Genomic DNA, 23,771 nt, shown 5'->3' with positions numbered 1-23,771 from the left:
ATGCCTGCAGGAGGGACAGAGGGGGTTGTGTGCCTGTCTGGGGGTGTGGCCCCACGGCTGGGGGTGTGACATGGAGGAAAGCCCAGCAACCCGCCATGCACTCCCGGGCTCATTGCCTGCTAGAAGGGAGGGGTGGCCTGCCGGGGCTCTGGGCACGAGTGAGGTGGTGACGGCTGAGTTACTTGGTGTCCAGTCACAAGGCAGGCAGGTGTGGGTGGGCTCCTCGTTTATGGACAAGCCTGCTGTCACTGGATGCCATCACAGTCACTCAGCAGGCATTCTCCTGCCTCCAATTTATAGGTAAGAAAACTGAAGCCCAGAGAAGGGAAGTGACAGGTCAGGCCCCAGGCCCGGGTCTGTCAGGCTATGAAGTTGAGATTGTAAAGGTGGACGCGACTCCCACCTGGAGCCCTGTCCTCCGGACACAGGGCCTGCGTCCCAGTTCCTTCCTTGGAAGCTCCAACAAGAAGAAGGGGCTCCGTCTGCTGCCTCCTCTTCCCCTTGCTCTTCTCCATCCTCCTTTCTAATGCCCACCCTGTCCCTGTCCAGGGAGGTCAGAGGGCGAAGGGTTCAGCTCTCAGCTCTGACCCTGTGTGACTGCTGGGCCCGAGGGTGCTGCAGCTCCACAGGCCTCTCTGATCCTCATCCGGAAGGGACCTCCTCGCAGCACCTGTGTGTCACCAGGCAAGCAGACATCAGTGGTAGCCAGGTCTCTGCCCTGGGGCTCCTCCCATCTCCCCTGGCCTTTGATGGCCTGGGGCACTGCTTGCCTGGCCATGGTGCCCTGAGCCCTGGCTACCGCCCTCAGAGGCAAATGGAGACCCCGCAGCCGCCACCTCCACCTGTGCCTGCACCCTGAGCCCGTGGCAGGCACAGATGCGGCACTCTCGTGCTACCCCGTAGCCTCCACTCCTAGAGCTGCCATGTCCCAGTCTGTCCCCTGCCACCACTGCCCCAGGGAATCCACTGTGGTGGTTTCTCTTTGTTCAGACAGAGAAACCAGCAAAGCAGAAGGAACCCACCACGGCCCACACTGTGAACCAGTGTCACAGAGGTAGGTGCTCTGAGGGCAGGAAGATCACCTGCGGGCACAGACGGGGGTGGGGTGGGGTGGGGTGGGGTGGGGTGGGGGGGTGGGAGGGGAGCTTCTGTTGCCTGAGGCCTTTAGTATCTTAGGGTCCAGAGCAAGAGGAATATGAGGCCCAGAGGGCTGACAGATGACTTCAGGGAAGGAAACCAGATGGCTGTCTACAACTAAAAAAAAAGGGCTGGGGCCTGGGAAGGCCGAGTGGTCAGTGTGGTCTCTGTTGGGAGCCCTCACCCTGCTGCCGTAGGGGCAGCCATCTCAGACACAGGTTAGGGTGTAGATATTGCTGCAGTCTGGCTCAACACTATTTCCAGAAACAGGCCACAGGCCAGACAGAGCACGCACTGCAGCTAGCCTGTCTAGGTCTGCGCCAGCAGAGGACCTTGCTTTATTTCCCTCCTGTGACAGTCAGAGAAGCTCACCAGAGGAAATTCTAAAGGACACAGCTACGTGACTAGAATGTGAAAGTCACCTACAACTGGGACGACCATGTGGGTTACAGTCCACACTGAGCTGAAAGCTGGAGTGTAGCCAGATGGGGTGCCAGGGTGTAATACAATTACTGAAGGTCAAAGGACTAGAGCTGGAGGTGCCAACTGTCCTTGGCACAGTGGGCAACCCTGCTCAGCATTCCTGTGTCGCATCCAGTGGCAACCACTGATACTTTGGGACATGCCTTCTTAGATGCTTTTTCCGGTGCACTGACACTGGTCTGGTTTCTCATTCCCATTTTGGTTTGCAGTGTCCCTGCAGCAGGACCGCACTTGCTGCCCACCACTGCCTTGTTGTGTAGTCTTCCTTCCTCAGGAGACGCCTTGTTACACTTTCCTGATCTCATAAAGTGGACATGGGAGCTACTTATAATTTATGCTGTTAGAAATACTGAAGCAATTCCTTGTGATTAGGGGTCAGTTTTTTTGGGGGGGGTACCAGTATTGAACCCCAAGGCATGTAACTAATGAGCCACATCCTCACACCGTTTTATGTTTTGAGACAGGGTCTCACTAAGTCGCTGAGGCTGGCTTTGAACTTGTGATCCTCCTACCTCATCCTCCAGAGCCACTGGGATTACTGGCCTGCCCACTGTGCCTGGCCTAGTTAACTTTTTTTGAAGAAAAAATGAACCCCTGCCCTACTCCTCCTGATGAAATCAGGTTCAGATACATCAAGGATTTGAGCTGAAAAAGTTTCTTTCTAAGCAATTTGTAAAGTTTTGTGGGAAAAAAGAAAAAAAAAAATGGGTTGATTACCTACCCACCAGCCCAAAGCTCTGGAAGCCAGCAGCTGTCATGAAGTCACAGTGGTTCATAGCCTAACAGAGAGTCTAGTTTCTGTAACTTACAGAGATTTTTATGAAGGATTTATGACCCAACAGAAAAACAAAACAAAGAACAAAAGGTTTTCAAAGAACAAGAACTGGGGTGGCCAGTGCACATGTTTGGATTCTGTCATGATTATCAAAAAGCAAAATCAAAACTGGAGTTCACATTTTTCACTTTCCAAAATGGTACGCATCGTTCATATTTGGCAATAAACATTTTCTTGTCTTTTAGAGGGCCGCGTGGAGCTGCCCGGCAACATTACGGACATCCAGGCCTTTGAGGAGCTGGTGCCTGGCCAGGGCTTTGCCCCCAGGTGAATCCCGGCACATCAGAGCCTGGATACCGGAACGTTCTTGCAGTCTTCCTGTTATTAGTTATAACTCAACGTGTTGATTTGCAGTCATTGATAAGAACAAAACCCAAATCAACCCTGAAGCTCCATTTCTGGGGAAGTGATGTGTCCTAGGTTCTCGGAGGGGAGTGGTCTGCCCCTGCGCAACATCTGGCCGTGGTCAGAGGTGCTCTTGATGGTGACATCTGTAGGGGGGCTGCTAGCCTCTAGTGGGCAGAGACCAGGTGTGCTGCCTGAGCCCTGCCACACACAGGACAGCCCCTACAGCAAAGAGTCACTAGCCCAAAATGTCACCAGTGCCAGGTTAAACCTGGGTTAACTCACGGGAACACGTGAAAATGGTGTAAGATGACGTATCACAGAAAGGAACATGATGACAGGGAAGACCCCCAAGGTGCCATGGCCAGTGGAAAAGGCCAGGTGTGGAGCAGGACATGGCTTCATCCCCAGAGGAACCTAGCTGTGTGTGACCCACCATGCTGGCTTTCCTCTGGGCAGGGGAAGGTTTGGAAAGAATCTAGTAATTACAAACTTGGATGCAGTAACGTGAAAGCTCAGAACTTGGCTGGGCTTTTTCCACTGACCTGGAGCGCCCAGATGTGTCCTTCTGTCCTTCTGTCACTTTGTAGGGCAAGCTACATCAGGGCGGGGCCTCAAGGGCTTCCCCCAGTGCCCAGTTGGGAAATGGATCTGCGGCTTTTGATTTGCAGAAGGAGCCAGGAAGAGTGAGCTGGCCTCGGAATTAGGAACCAGTTTGGTTTCCTAATTTGTACTTTTTAGTATTTGTTATAATTTCACACCCTGAATGTTCACATATTTTTTAAAATGTGTTTAAATCTCACACATGTTCAAAGAAGGGAGTAGGTAAGAAGGAACTTTAGGGTTGTCACTGTGATTAACGTAGACAAATATCCCTGCTTTAAAGAGAAGTGAGGAAAGCCAAAAAAAAAAAAAAAAAAAATTCCTTAGGAACAAAAGACCAGATGTAATGCCTTAAAACGGTGCTGCTAATGTTACTATTTTATAATTACATTATTCGTTTCTTCTTCAGTTTTTTTCCCTTTTTTTTTTTTTTTTTTTTTTTACTTTATGGTGTGGGAGAGATGAGTGTGACTTAAAGGAAAGAGAAAAACCATGACCACTTCGTTATCTTTTCTAATCCAACACTTTGCTCCTTATCTCTTTATCTGGTTGCATGGTTTCTTGGGGAACTGATAAGAGACAAAACTTGTCTTTGCAGAAAAATGTTCTTTAATTCCTAGTGCCCCTGAAACCAGTGGCCATTTGAATAGTGAGAAATGCACACAGGAACAAGACAGGTAAGGCCTGGGAGCTGGGCAAATGTGCAAGGGAAAGCTGGCCACATGGTTGGGAAGGTCCCAAGGCAGCCTTGTCCCTTCTCCTCTTTGGCGTCCTCAGTTCTGTGGATGTGGCTAACTGGTCAAGACGCGGATCTGTGTCATCCTTGCCTCTGGCAGCCTGGTGTATAGTCTCAGAATTCTCTCCTCCACTGTTCTGGTAGGTTCCCCTGTTCTGTTCAGGTAGATGCCCGCAGGTCTGGGTTTGCTGGGCTAAGTCCATGGGCAGCTCTATGGGTGGGCAGTGCTCTACCTCTCTGCGCATGCGTGGTTTTGTCCCAGACCACATCTCCCCAGATGTCCGCTGGCAGAATAGCCACATCTCAGAGAACTATACTAAGGCTCTGTGGCCACTGGATGTCTGGACCCTGGGGTTGGGAGTGCCTTGGCAGGAAGAGGCCACCTGGGCAGAGTGGTCAGGTTTGGCTGAGCTGGCACCCAAGGAGAAAGGTGCTCCTGCGTCGGGGTGGTCCAGTGCCCTTGCTGTGTCGGGTCTCGTCCCTCCCCAGCTCTCCCGCCCAGCTCACCAGGCTGATCATTCAGGCAGCCATTATTGCTGGAGCTCAGCAGAGGGCAGTATGAGGGGCGGGGGACAGAGCCCCTGCCCAGGTTCACAGCCCAGCCAGCCACTTAGGAGCCCTGTGACCTAGGATAGGAACTAAGCATTCTTTCCTCGTCTACATAAGGGGTCAGACCTGTCGTGCAGTTAGGAGGGGTCAGGGTCAGCCCCGGATGGTGTGAGCACTGGGCACACTCAGAGAGCAGCTGAGGGTGTTGGTGCTGGTGGCAGGGCCACTGGTTCATGGCACCTCAGAGACCAGGCAGGAAGCCAGGAGGAAGGTACCTGCCTGGTTGGGGCTCAGGGACAGCATCTTGGAGGCCCTGGTGCTGGAGAGAGCCAGCACCTGAGCATGATGCTGTTGAGGGCAGCAAATGACCCAGGTGGAAGTGTGGGGGCGGGAGCTGGGCTGGGCCCTGGGGCTGCAGTAAGTGGGGGGAAGCCTGGGCCCAGTGGTGGCTCAGGGCTTAGGACAGCCTCGGGTTTAGAAAGGCAGGCTGGCCAGTGCAGGGAGGGCCGCTGGCAGCTGGAGGCATTGGAGGCTTTTGCTTGTGTGGGCTGGTGGGGGAGGCTGGGGGAGATTGTGGTGGTGTAGACGGGGTGCTGCTTGGTGGCTTCATGGGTCAAGGCCCAGTGAGGTTGAGGCTGTGGAGGCCTCCGCACCTGCTTGTTGCTGTGTAGTCCTGGCCTCTGGAGCTGCAGGCAGGGTTGTGTGGAGGTGACCCTCCAGTGCTGGGCTGGGTCACAGCGGCCATCGTGAGCATTTCTTCTCTGCAGAACATGGTCAGGGAAGGGGTGAGGCTGAGAGGAAGGCAGAAGGGGCCTGGTTTTTGCACCTTTACCCACAATGCCAGTTGGGTGCTGAGTGCTCCTCCAAAGGGTGGCCAGGTCGGGGGTCAGCCTGTGCCGCGGTGGCTCCCGCTTTCTGCACCTAGCCAGGTGCCCACGTCCTCTGACTCGGAGCATCGGCAGGGCAGGCAGTTACCTTGTCGTGGTCTCCTCTCAGGCTACGTCTTTGAGGATTTCAGTAGCGAAGAGGAGGTGAAGAGAGCCCTGAAGTGCAATTGGGAGTACCTGGGTAAGGAGGCGCGGCGCTGTGTCCCGGGCTCCCTGACTTTGAGATGGGGTCTTGGTAGGTCAATGAGGCTGGCCTTGATCCTCCTGCCCCAGCCTCCCAAGCCGCTGGGATTACATGCACAGCCCCAATGCCCGCAGAGCTGGGATTCTCACTCTCTCTCCAAGCACCGAGCTGGAGAGGTGGAGGTGTTTTCTTGGGCTTCCTTGGCTGCTGGGTGATGGGATCCACTGGCAGCACAGCCCCCAATACCTGCAGTGCTCCTCTGCCTGGGAAGGCTGTCCTTTCTCGCCTTCCATCCAAATGAGCTTCAGAGAGGAGGCCACAGCCAGGGCCCTTTGTTCTTGCCTTGGTCGTTACTTCTTAGACTGGGAAGTTGCAGGCCTGTAGTTGCTCTCGGCCACATTGGGCCGAGTCTGTGGGGAGGGGTGGCTCAAGGGGCACCGTCTGGAAGTGGTGCCCGAGCCCCTGTCTCTTGGGAGGCTGACCTGGACATGGAGCATCAGAGACAGCGTGACATCCACAGAGGTTCCACATGGGACCTGAAGGTCTGGCCATGCTGTCCTGCTCCCCAGGTCCTCCCACACAGGCTGGTGCCCTGGCCACACAACAGTGCTGCGCAGGACAGAAGAGGGATTGTCCATAGGCTCCAAGTGCCCATTTGGGAAGAGGAAGACCCACAGAGGGGACGCGGTCACACCCTGGTGTTCAGAGTGTCCACTGCAGACAGTGTCCTCTGAGTAGGACAGAGTCACAAACACTTCTGTGGCACTAAGTGTAGCCGGTGTTGAGTAGTAACCACACATTGACTCTTGGACCTTTGAGGCCACCCTGCGTTTGGAGACTGTGATGCCATGTACAGGCGAGAGGAGGAGTCCTGAGTGGGTGAGGTGACCGGCCCAGGGCAGGCTGCATGTGAAGCGGGATGGAGCCAAGTGCCCCTCCTCCCCCACTTAGTAGGCATGAGGGACTATGAAATGATGCCCTTGACCTTGGGCCTGGTGGCTGGCACAGCGCAGCTGTTCTGTGTTCATGTGACCGACCCTTTAGTGCCCGGCCCTTTCTCAACCTGAGGTCAGCCCCAGCTCCAGCTCCAGCAGGCTGACGCCTCCCCTGTCCTCAGGTCCCCTGTCGGAGGTCCACTACCCCATCGACAGCCTGACCAGGAAGCCCAGGGTTTCGCCTTTGTCACCTTTATGTTCCCTGAGCTCGCGGTGAAGGCCTACGTGGACGTGGACGAACAGGTGTTCCGGGTGAGGTGGCTTGTGGGCACTGGGTCACTGAGCCTGGCGACGGAGAAGGCCACGCAAGGCGCGTGTCCACGTTCTGGGTCCCAGGACCCACAGTGACCTGCCATGCAGTCGCCCCCAGTGAACTACTTGAAGGGACGACTGTGAGAGGGGAGCTTGCTGGGGCGTGTGGGTGGCCCTGAGGAACCAGGGAGCTGCTGCTCTCCCAGTGTCCCCCTGCAGTGTGCACAGGCCCAGGCCAGGCCATCTCTAGTGCTCCTCCATCCATCTGCTTATGGCATATTGGTCTCGCAAGCACTGGGCCAGACTGGCCCCTGCCGTGTGCAGCTAAAAGTGACACCTATGCTGGGTCCGCTGGGGGAGTCAGGGCCCGTGGGGTGCTCACAGAGGGGTACAATCCCCTTGGCGTGGCTGTGTCAGGTACCCCCAGCCTCAGCTGGATGGAGAGTGACCTCGTGGCTTTCTGCCTGCCGTCCCTGTCTCCCATCAGGGCTCAGTGCTGAGTCCAGCTGGCTTATGAGGAGGGGACACAATGGAGGGCGGGGCTCCGCTTACCTCCTGCTCTGTCCCCTCAGGGCAGGATGCTGCACGTGCTGCCGTCCACCATCAGGAAGGAAGCCAGTGAGGACACCGACGTCCCCGGCTCCTCCTACAAGAAGAAGAAGGCGTCCGAGGACAAAGCCCGCAGCTCCAGGTCCTTGTCCGCCCTGCGTGGCCTCTGCACCCGTCCAGGCTCTGCGGCCCGGGCCCTTTCCCTCTGTAGGGTGGGGCCTTCAGGGCCTCAGTGTCCCCGCTGCACATTGGGAGAGCGGGACTGTGCCAGCATAGGTTCTGAGGTGTCACCAAGGGCTGGGTCCCTGGCACAGGGCAGATGCCGACGCTTGTCAGGGCTTGGGTTTGCGGCCTCACTGTAGGCCGGGTGCTCGCCCAGGACAGGAGAGCTGGCAGGGGGCGGGGAAGGCCGGCGAGGCTCATGGCAGTTTTGGTGTCTGCGAGAGGCCCGTGTTGGTCCCAGCCTGACCCATTCTGTCTGCCCCTGCCCTCAGCTCCCACAACTGGAACACACTGTTCATGGGGCCCAATGCTGTGGCCGATGCCATCGTGCAGAAGTACAGTGCCACCAAGAGCCAAGTGTTCGACCACGTGAGTGAGCCCGAGTGTCTTGTGCGCGTTGAGTCCACAGACTTCCTTCCAAATGCTGTCCACCATCGCCCTCTGCTGGGGTCGATTCAAGCAAACCCCAGAGTGTTTTTCAGCCACTTGGCAAAGGACGTCCCTTGGTTCTGCCCATTAGCTGCTTTCTCCATTGTCCTTTACCCTCCCTCACGGCACTAGGGTCAGCGCTGTCCGTTGGAGGTAGAAGGCCAGCCCTGCGTGTAATTGTGAGCGTCCCAGTGGCCACGAGTGTACAAAGAAACTGGCAAAACTAGTCTTAACGAGACACCGTCTTCAACTTGACGTCTAGAGCCTCGTCACTTTGACGTGAGCAACATAAAAAGCCACACTGTGTTTCCTCCCTTCTTTCCCCCATTCCACTGTATTTTGTGGGTAGCACAACCTGGATCTGAACATGCCACACTTCAGGTGCCTGGACCTGTGGTGGCTTGTGGCTGCTGGGCTGGGGAGGGCAGCCTGGCCTGAGTTGGAGGGACAGCCACAGCCGCTCAGGCCCCACCCGTGCCCTCTGAGCACTGGGGCTTAGCAGTGCCAGGACAGAGGTCCCACCTTGTAGTGCCACTAGAGGAGGCAGGGGAAGAGAGGAGGGTTTGGGGGGCCTGTGGCAGGAAAGTGGGGGGGGTGGGGAGGTGACAGAAGCAAGGACTGCTGTAATGGGGTCAAGGTCAGCGCATGCAGAAGCCCCAGGGCTGCAAGAGGAGCCTCACAGAGACCTGCCCACTGTGGGAAGGGAAGAGCCCCAGGGTGGGTGGGGATGCGTGGCTGCGGAGGGCAGAGAGCTGGTGTAGCGCCAGAGCATGGGCCCCACCTCAGTGCAGGTGGGCGAGAGCACCCTGAATCCCCTCCCCGCTGGGCCTGCCCAACTGGCTAGACCCTGCTTGACGGGCCCGGCCTCCTTTCCTCTCCCCACAGGAGACCAAGGGCAGCGTGGCAGTGCATGTAGCCCTCAGGGAGACTCAGCTGGTCTAAGAAGTGCTTCCTCATCGACAATGGCGTCAGCCTGGACTCTTTCAGCCAGGTGGGTGCCTGCTGCCCCGCTGACCCCACCTCTGGGGAGTCGATTGCTGCTGCTGCAGAGCTGGGGATGGCCTCAGGGGAGGCTGGGGGTGTGGGGGGGTCCTGTGGTGACTGGATCCAAACCTAGGGCTCAACCTCAGAGTTGCCCCTCCCAAGGACAGGGACAGCCAGCTCCTGTGGGCAGTGGGCTGCTCCTGGGGGCACGGGCTCCTCGCTGTTTCTGCTTCCCACGCCTGTGGCCGCAGGTGGTCCTCAGTGCCAGGAAGAGCCCTCCACGCTGAGGTGCCGATCTCGATTACTCCCCAGTGGCAGGGCGCCTGGGAGGTCCAGCGGGGCTGTGGTCAGTCACTGTCAGGATCTGGTGACTCAGCTGGGGCTGGGATTTGATCCCGGGGTTCTCACTGGGCGCCTTGTGCCTTCGCCCTCAGCGGAGTGCCTGTTGGCTGTGGAGCCAGCGGGTGGCGCCTCCTGGGTCCTCCCAGGTGACTGGCCACTGAGCCCCCAGGTGTGCACCTTGACTAGAGACCACCAGGTCAGTGCCAGTGTCCAGCTGAAGAGCCCTGCTGCTGGCCCTCACATGGCCTCTCCTCCCTGCAGGGGGCAGCAGAACGAAGCAAGACTGTGATTCTGGCCAAGAACCTCCCGGCAGGCACCCTGGCGGCTGAGTGCAGGAGACCTTTGGCCGTTTTGGGAGCCTGGACTGTGTGCTGCTGCCCGAGGGTGGCGTCACTGTCATCGTGGAGTTCCTGGAGCCCCTAGAGGCCCGCAAGACCTTCTGACACCTGGCCTATTCCAAGGTAGGCCGCTGGGAGCTGCTGCAGGGAAAGGGCCCGGGAGCTGGTGTGCCCACTGCCCAGCATGTGCTCAGCCTGGCTCCACCTTGGTGCTGGTCCCGCCCCCAGCCCTCCCTGAGGGCGCTACAGGAATCTCCCTGGGCCCCTGCCCAGCTCCAGCCATCCTCGGCCTTCCTTTCCTGCCCCGACTTGGGTCTCCCTGGTTGGCTGTGATGCTGTCCATGACTGTGGTGAGCTGCGGCCGGTCTTGCATGCAGGGCAGTCCGTGTGTGCACACGCGTGTATCCGCAGCACAGGGGTCTCTGGGTCTCCATGACAGGTGGCCGTGAGCCAGGTGGCCTAAGACCACACAGTGCACCTGTCACAGAGCTGGCAGGCAGGCAGGCGTACAAGAGCAGGGTGTGGCCAGGGCTTCCAAGGGCTCTGGGGAGGACCTGTCCTGCCTTTGCCCACTGCTGGGCTCCTGGCATCCGTCAGCTCCCTGAGCCACTCCCGTCCCTGCCCCGTCTTTACGTGGCCTTCTTCTTGGTCCCAGATCCCTCTCCTGGGCTTATAGCCCACCCAGATAACCCTGGACCATCTCAGGTCTTGATTGTACTTGCAGCGGATGCACTGATAGGTCTTGGGGGCCTAGATGGCCATCTCTTGGGAAGTCACCTTTCACCCACCACAGGTCATTTGTCTGCCAGGCCTCTTGATGCTTTGCAGGCCGTGGTCCCCAGTCACCAGCAGGCAGGCCTTCTTGGCCCCCTCCAGCCCTGGGGGGTTCCCAGCTGGGGCCCTGCCCACTGCACCATCAGGGCTTGGTGAGAGCCTGTCCCGTGAAATTGCAATGTCTCTGATGGCCCGGCCAGGAGCTGTGCCTGGACTGCAGCCACCCCTTCCTTCCCCGCTGCTTCGGGAAGGAGTCCCATCACCAGAGTGGACAATGGCGAAGGCACTGTCCAGGCACAGCCTCCCCTTTGACTCTGACAGGTGTTTTTTCACTGACTGCTCTCAGCAGCCTCGACTGAGGCCCAGTGACCTGAAGCTGCACAGCTCCTAAGTGGCACCGCCAACTGTCCGACCCCCAGGTTGCTCCCTCTCCCTCCCAAGCACATTTTTTTCTTTTTCTTTTTATACCAAGGATTGAGCCCAGGGGTGTTTACCCACTGAACCACGTCCCCAGCCCTTTTTTATATTTTATTTTGAGACAGGGTCTCATTAAGTTGCTTAAGGCCTCACCAAGTTGTAGAGGCTGATCTCGAACTTGCTAACCTCAAACTTGCTATCCTCCTGCCTCAGCCTCCCAAGCCGCTGGGATTACAGGTGTGCATCACCGCGCCTGGCTGCTTTTTTTTCCCCCTGGATATAATTAATCTTTGAGGCTTGAATGCAGTATGAAATTTTAAAGGAGTCCCAAAGGCTGTAAGTTGACAAGTCTCCCTCCCACCCTGCCCTATAGCTACCCAGGGGCCTTCTACTGAGGTGGCTGTTAGCAGTGGCTGTCTCAACCTTTTTTAAGAAACCCCTGGCACACAGGTCACCTCTGAACGGCAACACGAACGCTCTTGGCTTTGCGACCCGCTGACTTCCCCTGGAACTGCCCTGTGCTAGCAGTTCCTCCCCTTGTCACAGTCCGCATTTCATCCTCTGATTAGAGAAAGCGCACAGGGCACCTGGAACCCACCGCAGGTCAAGGCCACAGAGATGTGGCCTTTGCCTCTCAGCCTGGGCCCCAGTGTTTTCCTCAGGCACCCAGAGCACTTGGGGTTCTGGGCTGCACGTATCCTGGCTCCTCTGCCCTGCCGAGCACCCATCTTCTCGACCCTGGAGCGCGTCATCTGCACATGGGACTGAGTCCCTCTCAGCTGTGTCCTGTGACAGGGACCCACAGTGTTGGCACCTTTGCCTCTGCAGTTCCACCATGTCCCCCTGTATCTTGAGTGGGCTCCAGTTGGCGTCTTCTCCAGCACAGCCCCACAGGGGAAAGAGCCCAAGAAGCATCTGCGGAAAAAAAACATGGTGGAGCCAGAAACCGGCAAGAACAGGTCAATGTCTTGGGCAGGCGGGCGAGGGGTGGGCAGAGAGCCAGGAGCTGTTCAGGAGACCACTGCTTTATGGCTTTGTTAATCCGCAGACCAGCGGGTCTGGGTCTCTGATTATGCAGGTGTTAAAACATCCCTGAAAAACAGCATCAGAGCCGGGTGATGAGGCCCACGCCTGTCACCCCAGCAGCTCAGGAGGCTGAGGCAGGAGGATCCTGAGTTCAAAGGCAGCCTCAGTGAGACCCTGTCTCTAAATACAACACAAAATAGGGCTGGGCTGGGGCTCAGTGGTGAAGCACCCCTGATTGCAGTTCCTGGTACCAAAAAAAAAAAAAGAGATCAGAATTAGGAGTGCAACGTAATGTAGCATATTTTTAGTTTGTCAGCTAACGGTTAAGGGGAGAAGACCTAGATCTCTTCATACCCAGAACAGCCCATGAAAGCCCAGAGCTCCACAGGTGGCTGAGGGGCTGGGGGGTGTGTTCTTGGAGTGGCTCAGCGCCCTCTGGTGTCCAGCGACTGCCCAGGCAGGAAAGGAAAGACCAATGTGTGTCCCCAGCCACAGGGGTGCCAGCCCCCTGGGTACCCCTCACAGTGGGGCATTTGAGGCAGGATGAGGATGTCCTTCAGGACTGTGGTGCACACTGCAGGTCATGGCTGGGCCCCGGCCCTCGCCCCGTCAGGATGCCAAAACCTGAGACCCTCCCCGTCCCCCAGCTGCCCCTAGGAGCCAGGCAGCTTCCCATGGAACCACGTAGTCTGGAGACCACGACCACGTCTTAGAATAGACACCTGGAGGGAGGTTCTGAGGACTGGGTTGTTTGACCCAGATGTTAAGATTTTACCTTCCGCCCACCCCCCCACACACACAGGGCTTCCATTTGCTCAGTTTACTAAGATGAGGATTTTCCTCTTAAAGATAGACCGTCTCTTGCTTACCACCCTCGTTGTTCCCGTTTATTTACAAAAAATTAAAGTGTTTTACGGTTTTAAAAAAAAAAAGTAGAGGAGGTCGTCTCTGGTCAGCCAGTGTCGGTTGGATTCCGCAGCCTTCTCTGAGCACAGGCCTTCCGCATGCCCGTGGCTCATGTCCGCTTCCCGTGGGTCTTCAGGACTGGCCGTCTGTGCCGCGTGAGGTGACCGCCCCTCGCGGCTGGCTGCTGCCTGAGTTTGTTCCCACCAGAGGGTCCACTCCACAGCAGCATCTGCCTTGCTGACCACAGCACCCTGCAGAGTGCCAGGCCCCGGGAGTGACAGAGGGCAGAGTGGCACCTGCTCCCTGCCTGCTGGCCTGCCCTCCACGTCCTTCCACTCAGGAGCCACTGCTGGGGAACTGGCCGCCATGCTGGTGACGTGGGCAGTGCCATCCTCGGCCGCCACTCTGGGACTGGGCTGGCTGCCTCCTCTCAGGCTGTTTCTGACCCTGACAGAGAGAGTGGTGCCCAGGCACCCTCCTGAGGACGCGGGAGATGCAGCCTGCTGGCCACCAACACCCCCACGTGGTGGGAACACCTGTCTGTAACCGGTGGCTGCTGCCCAGGGTGACCAAGACAGGTGTGGACGACTGTCCCCAGCATCTCTCAGCTGGTCACAGGTGGTGTCAGAGGGGGGCCTTGGGGGCATACGGGCTCTAGAGCATGAACAATGGCTTCTTGGCACCCGTGTCTGGACCCTGTCAGAATGCTCCTCTGTCCCCAGTCCCCCAGTTGGTTTTGAGGCCCTGTCCCCGTCCTCAGGTCGGTGTTGAGTGTCCTGACAGTGTCCAACCATTGGAGGGGCTGGCTTCTGCTCACTGGATGACAGAGGAGGCCTCAGCCTGGATCTGCTCCAGGACGTGGTGTGACGTCCACCCGCTGGGTTCACGACACCTCCTGGGTCAGCGCCCTGAGCCTGTCTTTCTCTTCTGTCCATGTTGCCTACACAACCCCCCGTCCTGGTCCGCTGAGCTGAGCCCTCTCCCCTGCTGCTCCCTACCCTGCTCTCTGCCCGTTGTTCCAGATGTCATCTTCCCCAGGATGACAGGAGGGGGACCCGCCATGTCTTGGGCTGGGCGGGGCAGGAGGGCATCTCTGGCAGGTCTGCTCCACTCTCTGTTCTGGTCTCCAGGGGGGTGGCCGTGTTATCTCCCCACCACCAAGACCCGCACCTCCAGATAAAGGGCTCCAGGTGGGCGGGCGGGGGGGGGGGTCCTGGAAAGCTGCTTGGACTGATAACAGCCCTGCTGGAGGCTGCAGGAGCCCCGAGGGGGCGGCAAACACATTCTGCACCTGATTGTAATGAAGCCCGAGCCCTGGATCTGCCTGTGTGCCACAGTCCGCCTCTCAGCCACCGACATCCATGCCTGGCTTGGCCTCTAGAGGTGCAGCTAGCAGTGTCTCAGGCAGGTGGCCTTGAGTCTCTTGGGCCAGCTGTGATCCTTGTGGTGTCACGGTCACTCCTGGCGTGGTGTGGGACATCAGGGATCAGCATTTCTCAGTGATGCGCAAACAGCAGCTCAAGAGCATCCTCAGGAGTAAAGGCCCTGGAGCTGAAGGCCCAGCCAGGACCATCTAGTTCAGATTGGAGACTGAGCTTCAGAGAGGCTGCTTCACTGTCCTGAAGTCACACAGCTCATTAGAAGCACACCTAGCGCACAGGACTCCTGTCCCAGCACCTGAGTGTAGAGCCGTGATTGGGGTCAGTCCTCTTGGGTCTGGATCCTGGCCTCACTCCTGAAGTGGGTGAGTCCTGTAGCCTGTCTGTGCCTAGGTCATGAGACAGGAGTAGAAGCTTCCCATTGGGTGGTTTGAAGGTCTGACTGGGACAGTGAGACCCTGCAGTACAGGGCCCCATGCTTGACGCACCTGCCTGCTGCGAGTGTGTGCATTGGGGTCCCCACTCCTCCTGCTCCCCATCGCTCACCTGGTGGACGGTACTGAGCGCCTGCCTGTCTTTAGTCCTCAAGATGCAGACAGAGCCACATGGAGCTGTCCCCAGCCGGGCCCCAGGGAGACAGAGAAGGGAAAGAGAAATACAGAGTGGGATGTGACTTAGAGGGTTTTTGTTGTTGTTTTGTTTTTTGTTGTTGTTTTTTAATTATTTTGGCTTTAAGCACTGAGAGCAGTGAGGTCAGGCCTAGGGTCACTAGGCTCCATGTGTCCAGACTGACACCTGGCTTCTGCAGCAAACCCCTCAACTGCTCCGTGCCCCAGTTCTTCCTTCTATAAGTGAAGCAAGAACCAGTCTAGCTGCCGCCTCGGGAGGCCTGGGGGACTGGCCATCACTCACCCCCTCAGAGTGACCCAGGTCTCCACAGGGCAAACTTGGGGGGACAGTGTTGGGCAGGGCTGCGTGGTGGCTCAGAGTCTGCCTGGCATCGCAGGTCCCCAGGCCCTCAGCCACCCATCTGAATGTGCCTTTGGGTCACTGGATGGGTGGGTGGCGTGGGGGCCTGGCAGAGGCCAGCACACCAGGAGTAGCACCTGATGGCAGTCTGCATGCCCCCGGCTCCCCGTTCATGCGGTGGGCACGCAGCCCATAAGGAGCTGCGCCTGAGCAGGTGGTAGGAGGGCCTGGAAGTGCAGGGGCTGTGTGTTCCTCTTTCCAGGTGTTCTCCAAAGTGGGGGCCATGAGGAGCTGCTGCGTCTCCAGGAAGAAGAACAAAGCAGGTACCCTGTTCTCCTGGAAGGACATGGTTCTGGGGAGACCACACCTGGGGGGGTCCAGGCTTGTGCAGAACAGCCCCTCCTCTCCTGGAGACCCCGGCCATGCTGTTGGAGAGGTCCTAGGCCCAGGCTCTGGTCAGAGCCTTCACAGGCCCTCAGGTGGTCCTGAGCTGTGTGCATGGTGGGCAGCACCCATCAGCACCCATCAGCACCCAAGGCCTCCCTTGTTCCCATGCCTTGGCACCCAGGAAATCCTCAGGCGTAGCAAAAAAGGATGGATTGTGGGCTTTCCCCTCAGTTCCAAGGGAAAAGACCCCAATATGGAACTTCTAGAACATTCCACCACGTCGGTAATCCTGCACCTCCCTGGCCAGTAGGTTATGGGCAGGCATAGGCCTCTTGGCCCCTCTGTTAGCCCTGGACCGTGTCCTGACGCTGTTGGCCTCTGCCCGAGTGTTGTCCAGCCCTGAGGCTTCAGAGCATGAGCAGGGACGGTCCTTTGTTCTTTTCACAGCCATGCAGTCCCGTCCAGCAGCCCTTGGCCTTGCAGAATTGGTGGGGTGCAGTGTGAGTCAGCCCGATACCGTCCTGGGTGCCTGTGCGTGTGGCCACAGTGTCTGCTGCTCCTTCATTCCCAATAGGCCCTGGGCCACCAGGCAGTGGGCACCCAGGACAGTAGACCAGAGGAGATGCGGTCCCTGTCCCCAGGCACCCACAGTAGCCGGCGAACATGTGAGCTAGTGGCTTCAGCGCAGGAGGCTGTACCAGGAGGGCCATGGCAGGACTGTGGTCTCCCAGTCAGACCGGGGTCTAGAGGCAGGGAGGCCAAGAAGCCTGGTGGCAGAGGCTGAGGCGGGAGGTGCCCTGGAAAGGGAGGCAGACTCCCGTTGAGAGTGGCTTCTGTGCCTGGCACAGGGACAGAAGGGCCTGGTGGGCAGCCACCGAGAGTTTTAGCAGACACTTCTGTGGCATAGAAGTTAGAGTCCCTTGCCTCCGTCTGCTCTTGCTGCTGGAGCAGAGGGCCACGCCTGGGGCCTTCATCAGCAAAGACGGCCTGCCTTAGGGTTCTGGAGGCCAGAAGCCAGAAGCCCAAGGCCAGGCGGGGAGGGGCGGCCTGTCCAGCCCTCCTTGGCTGTGATGGTATCCCAGTGCCCACAGGGGGCTTTCCTGCGTAGGCCTGTCCTGGGTTCGATCCCCACACACCTTTTAAAGGGCACCAGTCACACTGGCTTAGGGCCCACCCCAGTGACCTCGATTGACTTGATTATTGATGCAAAGAGCTGATCTCAAGTGAGATTCTGAGACCTGGGGTTAGGCCTCCAGTGCAAGACCCAGGGGCCCACAGCAGCTCCTCTGTCGTCCCTGTTCTTGAGCACATCAGACCAGTTTGGGACACGAAGAAGGGCAGCTAAGTGCCACATTAGTGGTAGGAGGGTCGAGGCCTGGGGATTCCAGGAGAGGAGTTGTCCCTGAAGTGCAGCAGGTAGATCAGGCTGGACGTGCTGTTGGCTCTGTGCCTGCCACAGGGACACTGCCTGTCCCCATGGTTCTGAGCCACATTGGGGCAGTTCTTGGGTGTCTGCTGCTTAAAGAGTCCAATTTAAGACCTGCCAGTTCAGCACAGGCTGCTGAGAACAGCGGGTGTGGATCAGGAAATAATGTCCCTGGGAAACACAGTTCCTCTAGGCTCCCTGGTGCCTCTAGGTGACACTTATCCAGAGGAATAAAGGTGGGCAGTGAGGGCGGAAGGACTTTCTTTGATCTCAAGCTCCCTGCCTATTTCAGGACTTAGTGTTTCCTGGACTTAATTATAGGAGCATCCCCTCCCTGCATTGTCCTGGAGGAGTTTCCCAGACCTGGGAACCAGGCCCTTCCCACTCCCTGCTCCCTCTCCAGGCCTCCTGGGTGGCACTGGCTGATGGTTTGAGGCAGTTCTGAGTGGCGGACAGCAGGGGTCGCTGTGAGCCTGCTCAAGGACTGAGGCTCCTCCAGGGAAGCCCCAGATTTCAGACAAAGCCACCAGCCAGCAAAGGTCACCTGCCAGGGGAGGACCTCAGGGGTGGGGGACAGTCTGGTGCTCTGTGTCAGGCTGGTTCCGCAGGCTGCCCTCCCAGGTGTAGGAAGAACCACCAGCCCCCATGTGGCACGCTCTCGCTATTGTGTCTGTGCCAGCGCCTTCTGTGCACCTGTCCCCCTGTGCCACACGCAGCCCTGTGAGGGAGGAGCAGCCACCGTCCCTACACCCTCAGGGAGACTAAAGACGAGGAGGGAAGTCCTGCCTAGGACCCCACCACCACGACGGCTGAGGGTTTCAGCTGGTCCGACCCAGAGCCGGGCTGGGAAGGCTCCTCTCTGCCACCCTTTTTCTTCCTCCCGGGTCTGGAAGGGCCTGTCATCCCCTGGTTGGTCTGAGTGGGGACGCTGTGCCTCCGCCAGCGTGTCGTTTTTACCAGGTGCCGTGTGGGGCACCACGTGCCACTGTTTCAGGCAGCCCCAGGCCCTCCACGGCCCAGAGCCTGTGGAGACTCGGGAGGGAGCCCACGCAGCAGGCTCCCTGGCCCCAAAGGCCCTCTGCACTTGACCTCGCTGTGCTCCCACCCGTGAGTAGTCTATCCTTGGTGATGCCCAGACGGGCTCCAGAGGCCCTGCGGACCCTCACCTCCTTGGGGTCATTGCGGGTGGCTCAGGGACTGCTGTGGGAAGCTCAGAGTCCACACACCGTGGCGCAGGCTGGGCAGAGCAGCCCCACCCCCTGCCCGGCCACTGGCTTCCTGGGCCTCGGTTTCTCCTGGCTTCAGACCGTGCAGAGCTCATGAGGCAGGCACCGTGGTTCCCGATGGCGCAGGGGCGATCTGGTGGTCCTGCATGCTGGGCCAGGCTAGGGGACTGGGCTGTTTCCATCCTCGGTTCCCGTGGTCATCAGAGCCTGGGATTTGTCCTCAGCCCCATTTCCCAGTAGGGAAACCAGCTCCTGAGCCGGAGCCCTGTCCCCTCAGGCCTCAGGCACCTCAGACTATCACCCTCCTCCTTCCCTCACTGCATGGCCACCCTCCCTGGAGCTGTTCAGAGGTTGAGATGAGATCAGGCATCTGGCAGGAGCAGCAGGCGGGAGGACCTGCCATCAATGGCAGGACCGAGTCCTTCCCACTTGCCTCCCTCCCTAGTCACGTCCCACCCTCCTAGCCTCCCTAGCTGCCTTGGGTCAGGCTCTAGGGAACCTGCCCCCAGTTCTGCTGCCCCTGCCACCTGCTCAAAGGCACTGTGGTCACAGCTGGGGGCCCCAGACTCTGCAGGGCCCCAGCGCACAGTGGCTCCAGCAGACTCCACCCAACAGCAGGGGCAGGGCAGAAGGGGCCTCAGCCCCCAGCATGTACCCAGAGACCTACGTTGCTTCAGATTCCTAAATAAGAAAGGAGGTTTGGTCCAGACGTCCCTGTCTGGTCTGCCATGTGCCCTTCCCTAGTCTCCACCTGAAAGTCCCCCAAGCGGAGAGGCTGTGGGCTGGGGGCGTGCAGGGCAGGCTCTGGGGCCTCTGCCCTTGGGCACCAGCCCCTGTGCACAGAGCTGAAGGACTCGCTGGACAGGTCTCACTTCTGCCCATGTTTCACATGATGGCCTTCCATAGCAGGGCACTTGTGGGGACGGTGCTGGGACAGAGGTGGCCAGGACTGAGGGCACTTGGGAGGCCTCGGGGTTGGGCTGGGCATGTCCCCATGCTCTCGTTCATTGTCCCTGCAGCCCAGTGTGCTAGGAGCGCTGTTGGACACTAGTTCTGGCGGAGGCCCTGGCGCCAGCAAAGGTCCCTAGTGGCCTCAATCCCATGTCAGTGGCCTTCCTTAGCGTGACCTTGCTTTGAGTCCTGGTTTCTGGAAGGCAGTGGTCTCCCTCTTCTAGGAAGGAGGTTCTGGGACACAGCTGGCCCCTGGGCAGGTGACTGCATGGCCACACAGGCTGAGGTTAGGGTTCTGCTCCGGCCGTCATGGAATCCTCCGTTTTTGAACCAGGGCCTGGCCGTGCACCAGGGTCCTTAGGTCCCTTGGTCACCTCTGCCTGTGGCCCTGGAAGGATCGCAGCTCCCAGCCCTGGCCGCTCCCTCTGCCCTGGGCAGTGTTTCCAGCTCTCAGGGCCTTGGTCTCCTGTCTGAAGAGGGAGGGGCAGTGTTCCTAGAGCAGGAGGCAGAGACCTGGCGTGGGCCGCCGCCTGCAGACCAGCCCCAGAACACAGCACACGGCTTTCCGCTGGCTGCAGGTGGCCACCCCTAAGGAGCAGCTTGCTGTGGGCATCTACGAGGGGGCAGTGTTCTCAGTGGGGTCGTGGGTGCTAGAGTGTTCTCCACTGGAAGGGCCAGGTGACAGCTGCTGTCCTCCCTGTGTTCAGAGGGGCTGCGCTGCTGGGCTGAACCCACCCAGGATCCCCGTGTTCTTCTTCATCATTTTACAGATGGGGAGGCTGAGGCCTGGGGACTTTGGGCTCCCCGGTCCCCAGCTGGTCACTGTAGGACCACAGCAAGATCTTGGGTACTTGGGCTTTTCTGAACCTCTGTAGGCCCAGAATGAGTCCCTTAGCCTCAATTTCTCCTGAACTGGCCCGTCTTCCTGCCCATCCTCCTGGGAGGAGCCACAGAACACAGGGCTCTTAGGTCATGCAGCGCCCCACAGAGGCTGGAAATTGGGTCCCCAAGACCTGTGGTTCCTCTTAGGAAGCACTGTCCCAAGGTTGGAGTGGCTGGGCCCTCTGTGTTGACGCCTGACGCAGCTGCAGGGGGCACAGGTGCAGGTGTAGGTGCCAGTTGGTGTGCGTTCTGCATGTCCCACAGGCAGCCGCAGCCTGTGTCATCACCTTCCATTTCCTGGTGCCCATAACCTGCCCGCGGATTCAATCTCAGAGGCTGGCGATCAGCGCGGCCCTGGCCTTGAGCAGCGGCAGGGAGGGGGAGGAGGCCGCCAGCCCTGCATCCTGTCCCCTGTCCCTCTCCATGGCCAACAGTGTCGATGCAGCCGCTGAGCCCTCCTCTGCCTCCCCATGGGCAGCTCAGCGTGTCCCCACCTGAGCCCACTCACCCCAGGGAACTCGGGAGCCCACCCAGTGCCAGGCGCAGAATGGGGACGCAGAGGTGCACAGGACAAAGGAGGCTGTCGTGTTGGTGGGCGGGCTGGGCAGGGTGGGCAGGGAGCTGGACGAGGGCTCCAGGTGGGCACCTGTTGCAGCCTGGGCCAGCTCAGGCGATGCCCAGAGGACATGGGGTCTCTTAGGTCACAGATGCCTGGGGCACATGTTCAGAGGGGTCCTAAGAGATTGGGGTTCCCAGAGAGAAGGTGACAGGGGCTTACGGAGACCACAGCGTGGAGAGGACAAAAGGGCCACGTCCCCTTTAGTGACGGACAGTAAGACGGGGGAGGTGGCTCAGTCAGTCCCCCTGGGCCCCTGGAAGGGCACCAAGACATTCCACCCTGGGCCAAGCACTGTGATACCACCCTTGGGGAGTCCCCAGGCCAGTGTGGAAGGAGGCCAGGGCTCTGGGGGGATGAGGCCCCTGCAGACTCAAGAGGAAGAGGAGGAAGAGTTGAGCACATGAGGTTCTTCAGGCTGCCTCTGTACAAAGAAAGCCTTAAATTGAGTGAGGCTGCCCACCAATGAGTGGTTAGACTAGCAAAAGGACTAACAGAGCAGGCAGCCCAGAGCTCAGCTTCCCTGCCCTGTTTCCTACCTGGAGGGCCAGGGAACCAGCACCTCCGCTCCGACTGCTGTGGTCTCCTGGCTCTTCTCTGGTCAGCACCAGAGTCGTGAGAAGCAGAGAGGACGTGACTTAAGTGTGACTGGAGGTCAGGTCCATGCTCTGCCACTTCCTAGCTGGACAGCCTTAGACCTCCGTCTGGTTCACTCCCCCTCTGTACACCTACTGTGGGCCGTTAAGAGGAGCAGGGCCATGGCACGCAGTAGGTGCTCCGTCAGGAGAAGCCTGCATCAAAGCCCAAGCCAGATGTCCCCGCTTCTCCAAAGCTGCTCCTCATCGTCACTCTGCACCACCCCTGGGGTCCCTGGGGTCCCTGGGTTCTACAGCTGTGCACCCAGATTTAATTTTGAGCTCCTACTGTGTGCCAGCCACTTCCTACGCCATTAGCCTCTGGCCTCCAGTCAGAGGAGTGGCTTTTGCTACTCTCCTCAGCCCTGGAGCGTACTTGACTGGCCTGGGACCTGGGGAAGGGAAGAGGTAGGAGGGGAGACGGACGAGGCCTGAGGGGCTGTGTTGGGGGAGGCGGGGGTGTGTGGGGGGAGGCGGGGGTGTGTGGGGGGAGGCGGGGGTGTGTGGGGGGAGGCGGGGGTGTGTGGGGGGAGACAGAGGAGGTCTGCGGGGTTGGGGGTTGGGGGTTGGGGGGGAAGATGGAGGAGGCCCGCGGGGGTGTGGGGGGGGACAGAGGATGCCGGGGTGGCCGGGGAGGCCGGGGAGGCCGGGGAGGCCGGGAAGCTGGGGACAGAGGCCGCCTGCCCTTCCCTCTCCTCATGTTGCCTTCCCTCTCCCCTCCTTCCCTCCCCATGTCCCCTGCCTTGCCTCCCCTGCTCCTCCCTGTGCATGTCCCATCTGTCTATGTCCTCCTGGACCTGCATCTCCCCGCCCCCGCGTCCTCCTCTCCTGCATCTGGGCTCCCACAGAGCCCCCGAAGAAGAAGCTGTCTGTGGTGTTGGACGGGATCCTGGAGCAGCTGGAGGACAGTGACCGTGACGTCGAGGAGCAGACACTTCAGCTGTGAGCTGGCACAGAGGTAGGTGGTCAGGGGCTGGGATGGGACAGTGTCCCCACCCCTGTGCGCCCAACCTCACAGGTCCAGGGTGGATGGGGATGAAGCCTCTGTCCAGGGCCTGATGCCCACACCTGGGCATCCTGGTGGCAGGTGCCTCGCGGGTGACACTGAGCCCACACCTGCACTGTGCCCTGGGAGCAGGGGCGGGAGCAGCCATGCAGGGGTCACAGCAATACGAAGCCAGGACCCTGCACCCCCAGCTCAGTTGGGAGGTCCCCACCCAGTTTCCTTGCCCCCCTGACCCCTATGCCACCTCGTTCCCTGGTGGCGGCCCATGAAAGGGTCACCCATGGGGTGAACAAGTAGGAGCCTCTGTCCTTTCTCCCGCCAGGGCTGCCGTACAAGAATTCCCACCTACGTCCATCCAGTGAGTGATTAGACTAGCAGAAGGACTAACAAAGCAGGCAGCCCAGAGATGTCCACATCAGTGGGATCAGGAACCCTGGATTCTTCCAGGGACACCTCCGAGCAGCTACTGAGGCCTCAGGCTGCAAGCCAAGCCTGTCACCAATGCAAGCAGCGTCCACTCCCAAGCAGGGCTGTGGACACATCACAAACCTCACTCCTGGCCAGAAGAGACCCCAGGCTTTGCCCAGAGCCGGGCACCTGCGTGTAGCATGTCCGCTCCCGCTGCAGCCTGAGGGGAGCTTTCATGGCGGGGCTGCACCAGCGCTGGCCAGCGGGTGAGACGCTGCCCAGCAGAAACGGCCAGGCCGCAGCCTGCACCTGAGACCCAGCAGCCACCCTGGCCCGTCGACCACAGGCCCGGCCACCCTAGAGCCGCAGTTGTTGCTCTGTCATTGGGGGTGACCACAGTCAGCGAGCCGAGGAGTAAAGCTCAGGATGTTCCCGCGCTTCCATCTGCTTCCTAATCGGGGCCACTGGGCGGGGACCCAGGTCTCGTCAGCTCGCTCTGTACGTCTGTGGGGATGAAGTTCCGATCCTTGTCCAGTGTCCAAGGTGGCTGGGTCTTGAGGAGGGCTCCCCAGTGCTCAGCTCGCTTCCCGGGCGTGGGTGCCGCTCAGTGGCCTGGCTTGGCCCTGGGCGCAGTGGGGACACTGGACCCAGGGCGGCTCCTGCCCAGCGCCACCGCCCCCTCGTCCCCTCCTTGCTGCTGAAGCAGGATGATGGGGATGGCAGCCCCATCGTGGAGGCCACAGAGCACAGGGTGCCTGTCCGGGGTCCCAGTACGAGCGAGGGCTGCTGGCAGGACGCAGGCCAGGCCTGAGTGACCTCGAGACAGGAGCAGACCAAGGAGAGCCCGGCCCCGACCAGGCCTGCACAGAGCCACGGGGGCAGTGGGCATGCTG

General features: G+C 59.3%; 1 pseudogene across 1 annotated transcript; it reads left to right on the top strand.

Moving 5' to 3' along the window:
- Positions 1 to 95: 95 nt before the first annotated feature.
- On the top strand, positions 96 to 23,289 carry LOC143642080 (putative RNA-binding protein 19; annotated as a pseudogene). The gene is made up of 12 exons (XR_013155575.1): positions 96 to 158; positions 991 to 1,054; positions 2,641 to 2,722; positions 5,533 to 5,756; positions 6,877 to 7,006; positions 7,579 to 7,697; positions 8,050 to 8,146; positions 9,092 to 9,197; positions 9,794 to 9,993; positions 11,890 to 12,020; positions 22,313 to 22,422; positions 22,793 to 23,289. The product of XR_013155575.1 is annotated as a putative RNA-binding protein 19 (transcript).
- The last annotated feature ends 482 nt before the right edge of the window (positions 23,290 to 23,771 follow it).

Source organism: Callospermophilus lateralis, chromosome 1, assembly GCF_048772815.1.
Source record: "Callospermophilus lateralis isolate mCalLat2 chromosome 1, mCalLat2.hap1, whole genome shotgun sequence".
Taxonomy (NCBI): domain Eukaryota; kingdom Metazoa; phylum Chordata; class Mammalia; order Rodentia; family Sciuridae; genus Callospermophilus; species Callospermophilus lateralis.
Note: the sequence above shows the minus strand (reverse complement) of the source record. Positions and strands in the feature narration are given on the sequence as shown.